Genomic DNA, 14,267 nt, shown 5'->3' on the forward strand with positions numbered 1-14,267 from the left:
TTGGAAATTTGAATGAATCAGCTGAGATTTTGCAGAAGAGCTACTTGCTCTCTTTAACAGAAGCTGATTACTATGCATAAAATAAACTTTAACAATGAAGCCTTTTCTGTCAACTCTCATTTATAGTCATTTTGTGATATCTCATTTATAGTCATTTTAGGTTTTAGACAGTGGATATATTTGTATTCAGAAAAATGTGTCCCTTCTCTCCCTACCCACCATTTAAATCTGGGTTGCATAAATGTGTAGATATTCTAGACATCAGAAAACTTTACACATTAAATTCAGCCTAAATTTGAATTTATTTCAAAGGAAATTTTCTACTTGAGGAAAAGTAAATGATGATTACATGAGGGTCACTGCCTATCTTACATTCAGTCATTCATTGAAGAGGTATGCTTACTTGGAGGTGTGCCTTAATAGTTGTCTGAGGCTTTCACCCTGAGCATAATGGGTAGACTACTTATTTCATTGGAATTCTGGTGTGACTTGGTCAGGAAATAGAGAAGGATTCAGGCAATGAGGATAACTGAATTGTTAGGCAGTAAGATTATGTTCGTGGCAATATTTACATCTCATTTATTATTTTTACATCCAATTTATATCTCAATATTCATATCCCATTTTGAATTAGAAATTGGTTTTATTTCCTGATTCCTCTCATAATAAGAGCATAGTAGTTTGAACATTGCACAGCTGAATACAACCAAATGAGTAGCCAGATACCCATTACATGCACCTGCCTGAGCATCTACATGCATCTGCTTGAGCATCTGCATTCAACCCCTCTTCCACAGCCTTGAAACAGGATTGGACAAAAATGTCAGACTGCTTCTATAGAGGATCTCATGTGCATACTGTAAGTCACTAACTGAACTTTCCATAAATGCCACTATTCTTTTCCCCTCATTAAAACATTTGTGCAAAAAGGGTTTAGGGTTTTTATTTAACTGTTTTTCCCCCAGCCCTACTAATATCCATACTTACATAAGTGATTAAAAACAAACCAAGAACACTTCTCCCAAATTTGCCCTGGATTGCTGAAGGATGTGGTTGATCACTGTGTGTGTGTGTGTGAGGGAGAGAGATTAACAAACAGGATTGAAACATAAGACATAAGCAAAACATATCAGCTTCCAACTTGTTCAGTTGCTAAAGATGAAAGAGAAACCTAATGTTTACACATACACATTTCCTACATACACATGTGCATATTATATGTATGGATTGATGTATATATACATACATACATACACACACACAGTCAGCCCTTAGTATCCACAGGGGTTCCATTCCAGACACACACACAAATGCCAGAAACCATGGGATCTCAAGTCCCATGACTTTTAGTGGTGACACATGTACATGCTGCCACAGGGGCCAATGGGACTGCCATCCTCAGATGTTGAGATCTGCGAATGGCAAGCCCGCAGTTGGGGGAGGCAGGCTGTGTGTACACACACGCACACACACACACGTATTTGGAGAAAAGAAAGAATACTTACCAAGTAGCTGAATTATGCAGTAGTAGTACCAGTGTTCCAACAGTAGATAGCCTTACGTAGTCTTGTCCTACTTGAAACCAGATGCAGTTATTTGGCCCAAATCTTAAAGCAGTGGTTCTCAAACAGTGGGACAGGAACCCCAGGGGGGCATGAGACTTTGAGGCTCTGATCCCTCCCTCTTCCTCTTCCCAAACTCTTTTCTATTTAAAATTTTCACATGGGTTGAGTTAAATACTGAATTTACTTAAATAAAACTTTTCTAATTTGAATGATGTTATTTCCTTATAAAATGTTAAAATGAGAATATACATGAATATGTGAATGAACATAAACACACTAAATAAACAAAATATTTTTATTAATATACTATGTTGGGGTAATGCATGACTTGGTCATGTAGATGTAAAAGGGATCCCAAGGGTAAAAAGTTTGAGTACCACAAACAAAATAACCACAAATGTATACTTTCAGGGGGGCTTTATTATCCATGCCAGGTTTTTAAAATCTCTGGTCCACCAGACAGACTAAATACACATTGTCATTCACTGTTGCTGCTACAACAATAGCAATATATTTTTCAGTTACATTTAATTTACTGTGCATCAAAAGAGGTGAGGAACCCTAACATAAAATCAAGGTTTCTATCATTTTTCCTAGTGAGTGGGTTACTCAGGTAAAATACTCACAGAATACTTTATTTTTGCAACCTTAAATTAGCTGAGTGTGAATAATTTGTGTTCCACATCCTCCAACTAGAGAGTGATCACAGAGGTGAACAGTAGCTTTGCCTCAGGGCCTGTTGATGAAAGCTGAGGTCATAGAAAATCCAGCTCCCCACACAATACTAAAAAGGCAGTGGGGCTAGGGAAGGGAAGGGAGGGGAGAGTATTAAGCTTTCTCCTGAGGCAATCTGCTTTAGCTATTGTGAGAAGCATAATATTGGATTAGATTCGAGGGTCAGTTGTGCTTGGTTTGCAGAGCTAGTTACTGGATTATTTTGCTATGAAATAATTGAAATCTGAATGTCACTAGCTGATTCTCTTTTAGATTTTTGCCTTTGTGTTTTTAGATTGTAATTTATCTTGCTCTCTTTGCTAGTTTTAAGATCTATTTTTTTTTACAAGAGGGGGAAAAAAGAACATAATTTCCTAATAATGTAATCTATATCAAGATATGTTTGTGTAAATATCAGGCTGTTGTTTTGCATGAAAATCTAAAATTTGCTGAAGTTCTGAAGTAGGGACTCGCCAGTACCCTCAAAAATGTGAGATTTTAATTTCTTTGGGTAAAATCTGCTAAATGGAAGGGTATTATCCAGGAACCATGTAATACCAGCATATTTGTATATAAATCAGATTAGCTGTGCTGAATTTGAGGCGACTTGCTGACCCAATCTTAAGATTGTCGCAGCAACAAAGAAGTACTTAAGCTGGGGTCTGCCAGCTGCTGCACCAACTCAGTCTATCAGGCTGACTTTGTAGGGATGTTATTTGACTTTGCAGATCTGCTGCTGTAGCCTAGAGGCAGAGTTCCATATTTTCCCTTTATTTGTGGCTTCCATGGAACCCTCCTCTCATAGTAGAAGCAAGGAGTAACCTCTTATTTCTTCTGAGTTTGTTTCAGTTCAGGAAGCTTTGGTGCTAGGTTTTCACAAAAGGGAAGTAGTGGTGTATTGCTTCTGCAAAAACACATCACGCAGGCTGAGAAATCACTGCACTCACCCTATGGATGGACTGTGAAAACTTCCCTCCCTTCCCTTAATCTGGAGAAGTGCATGGAAGAGATTTTGTTACTGGGTATGCAGGTAAGGGCCAGTTCTCAAGGACTGTATGTACAGGAGGCAGTCACTGTTGGCAAGGGATAGGAAGATCTGCATTCTTCCAAAAACCTGCTAACCACGGAGGAGCAGTAAAAAGTGTGTATTTGTTTGAAGTTTCCACTTCTATACTAGTGAAACCGATTCCCTACTAGATACAGCAAAGAAATCAAAGGAGTAAATAATGCGAGTCCCTTGTCACATTGGCGATAGGGTGTGATGGCACACAGCAGCCAACTTGATATTGCAAGTTGTTGTTGTGTGCCTTCAAGTTGTTTCTAATTTAAGGCAACCCTAAACAGAACCTATTGTGCAGTTTTCTTGGCAGGATTTGTTCAGAGGGGGGTTGTCATTGCCTTCCCCTGAGGCTGAGACTTGCCCATGGTCATCCAGTGGTTTTCATGGCCAAGCTGGGAATCAAACCCTGGTCTCCAGAGTCATAGTCCAACACTTAAACCACTATGCCACATTGTCTCTTTGATATTAAAAGTGCTGTCACATAATTTGCTGTCTTTAAATCTGTTTCTAAATAAAGTGATTTGATACCTATTACTACAATATCAATACAAAAGCATTTAGGAGTCCCAGTCCTGAGAAAAGAGCGGGATATAAATAAATATAAGAAATAAATAAATAAATAAATAAATATTATTGTCAGTGATGAAATACGTGTTGAAAATGCTGTAAACTCTATTCATGCCCTTTTTTGTTTTGAGGGGCAAAAAAGGCTAATATAGCTGTCTCATTTAATTATTAAAAAATTGCTAGATATGATTGGCATGTTAAATAACCTGTCACAAAAATATATTCTATCATTAATGGAGAGTAACATGGCTACTAGTCACTGTGAGCTAACAATGGAAATCCTCTTTAATAAGTGTGATTCTTCGTGGTAAGAATAAATGTTGGCTACAAGCAGCATTCTATGGCTATCACTAACATTCTCAGCTTAAATCTCCTATGTCAGGAGTGTTGGATTACAAGGGCTTTAGACTGAACCATTGAATAAAATCTTATCTGTGAATATTAAATTCCATTTTAGCCTTACAGCGAGGGTTGTACCCAGAAATAATGATGAACATACATAGACCTGTTTCTTCCTGGAATGAAAGAGAATTTCTGGCCTCTCAAGGAATAGAGCCTAGATCAAATCTGCAGGCCACTTTTTTCAGTGACCTGTAGTAACCTCCTAAATTTCAGCATTGTGTTTTAAATGTAGCATTCAGTAATGGCTAGACTGCTCAGTTTGCTGGATCTGAAGGCTTTGGTGCAGAACTAGAGTTTTCTTTGTTCATCTGCTGTGTGCCATTATTCCCTATCATCAATGTGACAAGGGACTCACATTATTTACTGCTTAAGTTTCTTCGTTGTGTCCAGTAGGGAATCAATTCTAAACCTAAAATGAATGCTTTTCTGACAGCATGATTACTCAGACATTAAAAAAATATATTTTGAAGAATTTCTAAAGTTGGACAATGTCCAGATTTTTCCAGGAAGAATGTTAGAAATGCTTCTGACAGCTTTCATGACGCATCTAAATAAACAGCAGTGTGATGGTTTTGTAACTTTATCACATGTGCTCATGTGTTAGCTTTAAAAACACCCACACATACATTACTTAATTCAGATATTACAGTAACCCCTCTCAAAATCATGGTTTGGATGCCAGGAAAGTGGCATGAGCTCATCTTTCCCATTTTTTACATCCAAATTCTCCCTTTCTTTCTCATGGTTGTAATAATCATAGTTTGCTGAAAATAACCAAGATTTACCTTCAAATCATGGTTTGAAATAAGCTTGAAACCACAATTTTGCAACCATTTTGTTAGCACAACATTTGACCAGTGAAGGAGAAAAGTTAGAAAATGACCATAAAGCCTAAATGAGGTAGAGCCATGTTAAAGAAAACAGGTTGCGTAGACATAGAAAATTTGCAAGTTTCTCATGATTTCAAGTTCAGTTAAACATGTAGAAAACATTCTGAGGCATGTTCTAAAACATCTTGACATGTTTCATTGTTAGGATAACAACTAGAACATTGCAATAAAATGCAAAGATCAAGTTTTACACACATAGTTTGGAAACAGTACTTGCTCCTTCTTAGTGAGTTTTTTTAATGTATGTCATAGCCTTTTGTTGTTCATTTTATCTCATTGCACGTTTCTGTAACAATTCTATATAAAGTTGGTTTAATTGCTTGTTTGGGGTGGAACTCTGGGCTATCAAGCTAGAATCCACCTGAAAATGTGTTATTAAATGAAATAATGCCACCACATGCCATTCATGGTCCTTAAAAAGAGTTAAAAAGATGTTCTCTCCCCTGTTATGCTCAGTCCAGATGTTACTGCAAAGAATTGAGTGAGGGGACCTTTATTCAAAAGCCTATGCCTGTAGTTTGGAAACTGAGTATAATAGTCCACCTGTATCCTTGGTTTTAACTTCCTTTGGTTTCAGTTACCTGTGGTCAGCCGCAATCCAAAAATATAACATTGTCCTATATCTGTGGTTTTGCTCTCCATGTTTTCAGTTACTTGTAGTCAATCACAAAAACATTGCAAGTATAGGAAGGGATGACATATTGAGGAGGGAGCAAGCTTGTTTTCTGCTGCTCCAGAGAATAGAACCTGGAGCAATGGATGCAAGCTATAGGAAAGGGAATCCCACTTAAACATTAGGAGGAACTTCCTGACAGTAAGGGCTGTTCAACAGTGGAAGATACTGCCTTCGATTCTGGTGGAGTCTCCTTCTTTGGAGGTCTTTAAACAGAGGCTGGATGGCCACCTGTCAGGGATGCTTTGATTGTGACTTCCTGCATGGCAGAATGGGGTTGGACTGGCTGGCCCTTCTTGGGGTCTCTTCTAACTCTATGATTCTATACTGTCCATAGTTTCAGGCATCCACTTAGGCTCTTGGAACGTATCACCTGTGGATAGGGGAGACTACTATTTTGTGGTATCTTATTGGAGTGGCCTGTTAATAATTAAACGTTTGGAATTTGATTCTCCACAGTACTGAATTACAAACAGTATAGTTATGATTAGGAATTGTTTCCTTCTGGAATGATTTAGTGACTGCCAGTTTTTGAGTTGACATGAGTTCAGAAACTGACCTAAGTTTGGAATTTCTCAACCCATTGTGAGCTAGGTCTTGAACCCTTTCAGAAATTTGGATCTTCTGATGAGTTTGTGCCAGCTATGGATCCAATGATTCCTGGTTGGAGAAGGATTATATAGTTAGTGGTAGTGCACGTTTCATATTCAAAGCATTTCAGATTCAGTTCCTAGTATAGGTGTAATATTTCCAGAAATTTTGAAGCCATGGTGGTGGTGGTGGGGTCAGTGAAAAACTGTGCTGGGAGGTGATGTTGGTGCCCTCTACAGACTGAAAGTCACTTTGTTGCTTTAAGGACCTAACATGCATCATGTATAATTTGGTTTGGCATAAATTATCATGTTAGGTATATGAAAGCACACATTTTCAGACAATCATTCCAAGCTGAATTAACTTTTTAAACAATCTTTTTGTTTGTTTATTGCAAATGAATGTCCTGAAGTTTAAACAAAACCTTAACTGTTTTGCCAGTTTATGAGGAGGAGGGGGGGGAGAGTAGAATAAATCATCAACATTGATAAAACAAAGAAAATTATTTTGTCTCCTCTAGCCCTCCATAGGGTTAGGTTGACATGAAGCACTCATTCTCATAAAAAGAACTGATAAAAGGAAACCAAAGCCAAAAAGTAAAATGATGTAATACTGTACTTGTAATTAAGAATCTTCTTTTTTACTGGGGCCCCATACAGACTGCCAAAATAAAGCTGCTTTGGGACACTTTGGAGGTATGCTGTTTAAATGTTGCATGCATCCTAAGAGGCTGGAAGCTGCGCCAAAGCTACACTCCAGTCCTTAGGACTAGATCTTGGCTTTGGTGTGGCTTCTGGAATCTTAGGAAACATGCAACATTTAAACAGCATACCTCCAAAGTGTCCCGAAGCAGCTTTATTTTGGCCTGTCTGTATGGGGCCTTAGTTTTTAGAAATAGTTGGGGGTTAAATTTAGATATTTTTATACCAAAATAAAATATGTCATAATCCATTTTTTCCATTTTTCCAGAAAAATGGCTTAGGAAAAATAAGGGGGAAATTCTGGGTATTCCAGTTTTTCCTCTTCTCAGCCTTCCTGTCTCTTTGGTTAAAAGACTGAGAGATGATGCAGAAGATCTGACTGAGAACCTGTTTTATGTAGAGGATTGGGATTTTCCCCCCTGTTTGCCAGTGACCAATATCATATATGTGGTCATTGGCTATAATTGTTTCATTATTTCTTTCCTGGAAACCTATGAGGGATCAGAAGCCAATGAGCTGTGGGCCGACACTGGTCCATGGGTCACTGCTTTGAGTAACAGTGGTCCAGATGCACATGTAATCTGACCTGATATTAGGCAGCAGCAAGGTATATCCTCAGGAATATCTAGGCCTTCACAAGAAGCACAACAAGGCTGTTCTTGCTAGCTAGCTCATTTTGCTCTAGTTTCTCCATTCTGTACTCATTTCATAAAATAAATTTGCTTGGTTGGGACTGGCAGAAAGATAGACAATGAGATCTGTTGGGGCTCAAATAGTCTCACTTTTTTTTTACACAACTCTAATCTTGAGTTTATTCCAATAAAGTTGAGGAAAGCTGCAGATTACAGGAAATCACCTACCGTAGAGTAATTCCATGGGAATTCAAGGAAGATTGCTTTAGAACTAAGCAATGAGAATACTTCCCCTTAAGTGCTTTTAGGATAAAAGCCCCTGATTGTTATCTGTGTTGCATGACATCCATTTCCAATGTCACCTCTTGCTTGTAAAGAACAGTTAAACTCTGCCAAGGGATATTTTCAGTAAACAACCCTTCAGCATCTCAGAAATGAACATGCAACATAAATCCTTGTTGCATTTTGGTTTTGAGGAGGAAATCTCAATTTATCACATGCAAAACATTGTTCTTAATTCCCCTCAAGTCCACTTTGACTCATGACAATCCTGTGGCTGAGACATCTCTAAGATTCCTTGTCTTCAGCTGCCCTGCTCAGGTCCTGTAGGCTCAAGCCCGTGGCCTCACTAATGGAAACTAACCATTTGATGTGTAGTCTTCCTCTCTTTCTATTGCCCTTTGCCTTTCTCAGCATCACTGTCTTTTCTAGTGATTTATGTTCTCTCATGATGTGGCCAAAGTATGACAGTCTCAATTTAGTCATCTTGGCTTCTAGGGAGAATTCAGACTTCATCTGTTCTAGAACTCATTTGTTTGCCATTTTGGCCATCCACAGTATCTTCAGCACTCTTCTCCAGCACCACATCCCAAATGAGTTGATTTTCCTTCTTTCAGGCTTCTTCACTGTCCAACTCTCACATCCATACATTGTGATGTGGAATACAATGGCTTGAACTATCCTTGCACTTTACGATCTTGACTCATTCTTTCATAGCTGCCCTTCCCATTCCTAGAAGTTTGTCAGACAAAGGAGATTGGGAGTTTATCCCTGAATATCCCAGGAAAATCATGTAATTACACAAAATGATTTCACACGATGTCGCACAAAACCCACACAACGTAGTCACAAAGAAGCATTAATGCACATCTTTTTACTTTCGGGATTTCAGTAACAATGCATTTTCAATATCACTTTATTTGCGCAATTGTGTGTGATAAATGTACTTTAATCTCTCTTTAATGTTGAAATTAGCCCCAGTGTCAGTTCTGATTTCTGAACCGCAGACTCTGTTTTGGTCTATATTTGATCTTTGACTGTTTTGATTTTCTTGTTGTCTAGGATGAATTCTTATAGCTCTTGTGGTTATTTTTTTTTTCCTTAATGTTCAGCATTAAGTCTACCTTGATGCTTGACCATCTTTGATAATTGTTGCTGCTCCTTTTTGGTTTCTGCTAGTGGTATTGTACAATCTAAGGTTGTTGTTTTTCCTTCCCCCCATCTTCACTCCTCCTGCCTCTGAGTCTAAGCCTACTGGGCAAACATTATTTTCTGCATACAGATTGTATAAATAGAATGATTGTACAGTATGCAACCTTGCCTTACTCTTTGCTGATTGGGAACCATTCTGTTTCTCCGTATTGTGTTCTAACAGCAGCCTCTAGTTCTGGATAAAGGTTATGCAGCAAAACAATCAGATGTTGTGGCACTCCCATTCCACTAAGAGCAAGCCATAGCTTTTCATGATCTAAGCAGTTGAAGGCTTTACTGTAGTCAATAAAGTACATGCAGATTTGCTTTTAGAAGTCCTCGTCAAGCTCCATTATCCAATGTATGTTTGCAATGTGATCTCTAGTGCCTCTTCCTTTACTAAATCCACCTCTGGGATTTCTCTCTCTGTATATGATTGGAATCTTGAGCATGACTTTACTTGCATGGGAAATTATTGCAATGATTCTGTAATCACTGCAATCTTGTGTGTCTTCTTTTTCGTGGATGGGAATGTAGAATGCAAAACATACACAGCAAAAAAGAGGGGCACATACACATATGGCACCAAGAACTGTTTGTACCTCAACAGCATAAGAATGATGTCTTTATATAAATTGGTGTACATAATAATCTTGGTATTATGTCTGAAACTAAGGACTCGAACAGACAGGCCAAAACTGCTTCGGATCACTTCGGGGGTATGCTGTTTAAATAACACACACATCTTAAGAGGCCAGAAGTTGCGCCTAAACTGTGCTCCAGGCCTTAGTACTGGAGCATGGCTTTGGTGTGGCTTTTGGACTCTTAGGATGCATGCATCATTTAAACAGTATACCTCCAAAGTGACCCGAAACAGCTTTATTTTGGTCTGTCTGTTTGGGCCCTATTCTCTGTCTCATCTCTCTCAAAAATAAGCAAATCTAACTATTTTAAAAGTAGCCAAGAAATTAACATACTTACAATGATACTGTTAGGACTAAAAAGGTAGTACTGGTACTTAAAACTGGGCAAACCAGTCTTGGATCCCTCATCTCACCTACAGATGTTTTTAATACGCTTAACATTATCCTATACCAGTAACTGAGGTAGTCTAAATACCACAGCAGGGACTGATTAGCTTTTTCAGATCACTGCCTTTATTTGCTGTTTGCAAAGAAGCTTAATCCAGTGCCGGAGATCAGGCTTCCTGCTGTGGTTTGAGGTAGTTTTCTCTTATTCTTTGTGTTCTCAATGGCAGAAATTAGGGAGAGGATTCCTGTTTCTCATTGAAAACCTCAAATTAGCCACGACTGTCTCAGAATATAGGGGGGGGGGTGTTGTTGTTGTTGTTGTTTATTAAATGAATAATTTAAAATGTATTTATTGTTGTTTTGTTTGTTAAATATAATTTCTTTCCATTTTTTAAAATGTGTTTGCTGTTATTGGCAGAAATAATAGATATATAATGCAATAGAGTGGTGGATTCTGCAGTTGATTGCATATCTAAAATATGGCAATCTGGGAATACTAGATACATATTGCAATACATTGCATTATGTTGTGTGTTGTCTTTTTTCTTTTCTTTTGAAATTGTTTTTAATCCAGTGTGTAATAGATGTGAATCAACTAGACTCAAAATAAACTTTATTTAAAGTTCAAATCAATTTTCACTGAGAATTTTCCTGTGTTATGACTGTATGAAGTGAAGAATGTTTATTTCTCTACAGTGTCTGTTTTCAGCGTTTATTCATGTATAGAATGCAGCAGGAAATTGATTTAATACACCTGAACCCATTTAATAATAATAATAATAGGATTTATTTATATACCGCCCAATCACTGGGAATCCGAGCGGTTTACAAAAGAGGGGATAATAGACAGTTCCCTGCCCTCGGGCTTACAATCTAAAAGACACGACACAAAAGGAGAAGGGAATGGTGGGGAGGGGAGGGAATCAGGTCCAGCAGTTCTTCTCTCCCTCTGAGGCCTGGACCAAGGCAGATGGACCGGAGGGAGGGCTTGTCTTCTTCCAGGCAGACCTGGTGGAGCTAGCTTGCCTCTCTCTCCCTCAAGATGGTGGCTGAGGATAGATGGAATAAGTCCAGCAGAAAAAGGCATCTCTTTAAAACTTAAGCAGTTGCTTTCAATGGAACTTTCCTCACGGGAGTTGCTATACTTACTGTATTGCTATAAGAATTGGGACTGCCTGCCTAGATTGAATGTTCTGCTAGCTGTACATGATTTAGATGTTGAAAAATGTGTCTCCCAGTTTCATATTATAAAAAGACCATCCACACACACTGAAATTTTCACAGGTAATAAGTTTGGTTTGAGAAGCAAAATTATGGATATGATGCTTGGATAAGTTGAGGATAAAACAGGGTCATGAAACAAAGGACGTAAAGGATGAAGGACAGGAAAATGATGCCAGAGTACTAAAAAATTCTGGCAAGCATGGCTGTGCTCACCCTAAAGGCTGGGTGGATGAGGAGGAGACTATGGTAAATGGTGTCTGTGCAACGTGTAGGGAAGGCATGGCTTAGAAAACTCTCACATGTCAAAATGGATGTAAAGGTAAAACAAAGTAAATGGCAACTGTGTTAACAGTAACTGCAGCTTTTAACTTTAATGTGATAACTTTGCCCAAATATAACCTGGAAAAACTGACAAACATACACAAATATCTTATTGAAATCCTTCAAAGCCTGATTCCTCATCAGTGGAATAATGTCGCTGGAATCCCCTTCATTTAGGTACTCCCAGGATGGACTAAACTCTCACCTTTCACCACTATTCAGAGAAGGGGAGGGATTCTTTTTTGCTAAAAGTTAAGGTGTTGTAGTTACATTGCTCTGCGGATAAGTCAATCAAGAAGTTTTAGAATTCAAACATATAGCTGTGTTAGACTGTAGAATCAATGTAGCGAGAACTTGTAGCACTTACATCTGAGGAAGAAGACTTAAGTCTAGGAAAGCTCATGCTGTCAACTTCTTTCTTTCATTTAGTCTCAGAAGTGCTACAAGTTCTCTCTACATACAGGGTTTGTTGTTGTTCATTTTTTGATTAAAATTTCTTGACTTATACATGAGTTTATACAGTTTATGGAACTCAGTAAGCCAATATGATCACAACTTATCTCCCTCCCCCCCAGAGTTTCTTGATTTGTTTCCACATGTGTTAGAGATTTTCCGATAAAGAGATTTCTAAAACTGCTATATTCCTTCCAGACGTCATCTGTCACTCCCTGGTTCCATGAACAGAAATTTTTGTAGGTTTTAAAGAACATTAACAAATACTTTAGGGAAAAAATACTTTTCTGTGTAATTTGGCACAAACGTGGCTTCCTCTCAACAATTTTTTTTCATTGTCTCAATTTGATTTTACTACTTTGCAAAGCTGTTGAAGAGTATGGGCATAATTATGCCACTGTTTCAGCGCTGTGGCCTTTTCTCCCCCAAAAGAGATGCAAAACATTCTTTGTGGCAGTTAGCTGTAGGGTTTTTGTTTTGTGTTGTTTTGAGTTCTCCTAGTACAACCTTGCAACTTTTACTACTCAGAAATAATTCCCTTTCTTTGTTTCACGAATTAGAAACAATGAAGAAAAAGCTGAAGTCTGCCCAGGCCAGGTGTTTCTTGTTGGCAGCCTGCTCCCTAATGACTCTGGCTCTCATACAGCAGCTGCCTGCTAGTCTCTTTTGTGTGGCCTATTGTTGCTGCACACCCCACGTTAATACACATGCTGCCCGGGGCAGACCCTGAGAATGACATCAACTTGCTTCTCTTAGAAACCTACAAACCTGACACAGGGTAGGGAGGTTGCTTTGCATCTGCCTGACCAACTAATTGTGAGCCTTTTCTGGCCTGTGATTGGTTGCTCTTCTGCTCAGTAATAGCTTAAGCAAAGACATTGCTATTCCATCTGGTCAACCATTCATTGTTCTGCTTGCCCGCCTGGAAGTTTGCAGCTGAAAATCGTGTTAAGGAGTTGCTTCTAGAACTGCTGCTTAAAAATAAAAGCTTCCCAATATCTGTACTTTCCAGTTAACGTAAGTATTTACACTTGTCTTTGCCAGGGAATAACCATTTTTACTTTTCTCACCTACCAGTTTGTTCTTCTGTGTTCAAATAGAAGGAGCACAATATGTCCCAGACATTTTTAATACATCAAAAACCATCTTCTCCTCCTCCCCATACCACCTAAAATAGCATATTTCAATGTTTTATTCATATTTTAAACTTTCAGTGAAATAGTAAGGGGAAAAAAGCAAGAGTGATATATTGCCAGAAGCTTGAAACTGGTTAATGGTCAATAACAATTTTTCAAGCTGAGATTCAGCAGTTAACAGAGCTAGGAATTGTTTGTTTTGTTTTTTTTAAAATGTATAGGAACAAACCCATGCTTAGGATCTTCACTTATATGTATTTAGGGGTTGAATTAGATTTCGTATGACTTCATAATGTGTATTGCAATGAAAGATTCAGTCCAGCTTTGCTGAAACCAAAGGATGCTTTGCCACTGTGGTTTTGGTGATTTCAGATCTGTATGTTATTTGGGTGTATGGGTACACACTTATACCCACTGAGCTCTTTTGTAACTTTGAACTAATTATTACATTTAGGGGTTGGATAGTACGCTAAGGAACACTTAACACTTTATTCATTGAGCCTATCAAATGGGGAAGAAAAAGATATTTTCCAATATCAAATGGAAGGGAAAGGGGCCATAAGAAAGGGTTAAAAAGAGTTTTGCATTTCTACCACATGCCCTATTGTGTGAACATATGCATAAGTCTATTGAAAGTTTTCAGAAGATGGGCAGGCCACCAGTTGCTGGTCTCCTGCAGTTCCAGTAGACATCTGTTGCCCCAGAGCATTAACCAATCTGTTCAACGGGACATCCTTCCTTTGTTAGAGAAAGGGCTGTTGTCTACATCACTCTCTGAAATACAATGGTAATTAAATACACCCAAAGTCCTGCAGTAGATATTTATTACATATTCAT

General features: G+C 38.3%; 1 protein-coding gene across 5 annotated transcripts in view; it reads left to right on the forward strand.

Moving 5' to 3' along the window:
• ZC3H12C (zinc finger CCCH-type containing 12C) overlaps positions 1-14,267 on the forward strand; it is a 65,484-nt gene that overhangs the window by 21,921 nt on the left and 29,296 nt on the right. Inside the window, exon 1 of one of the 5 annotated variants that reach the window (XM_042458975.1) lies at positions 13,066-13,311. The exons of the other annotated variants lie outside the window; for them this stretch is intronic. The gene's annotated coding sequence lies outside the window, so the exon portion shown is untranslated. Of the gene's footprint in view, positions 1-13,065; positions 13,312-14,267 lie in introns of those variants that run through there. 5 annotated transcript variants of the gene reach the window in all.

This window comes from Sceloporus undulatus, chromosome 3, assembly GCF_019175285.1.
Source record: "Sceloporus undulatus isolate JIND9_A2432 ecotype Alabama chromosome 3, SceUnd_v1.1, whole genome shotgun sequence".
Taxonomy (NCBI): domain Eukaryota; kingdom Metazoa; phylum Chordata; class Lepidosauria; order Squamata; family Phrynosomatidae; genus Sceloporus; species Sceloporus undulatus.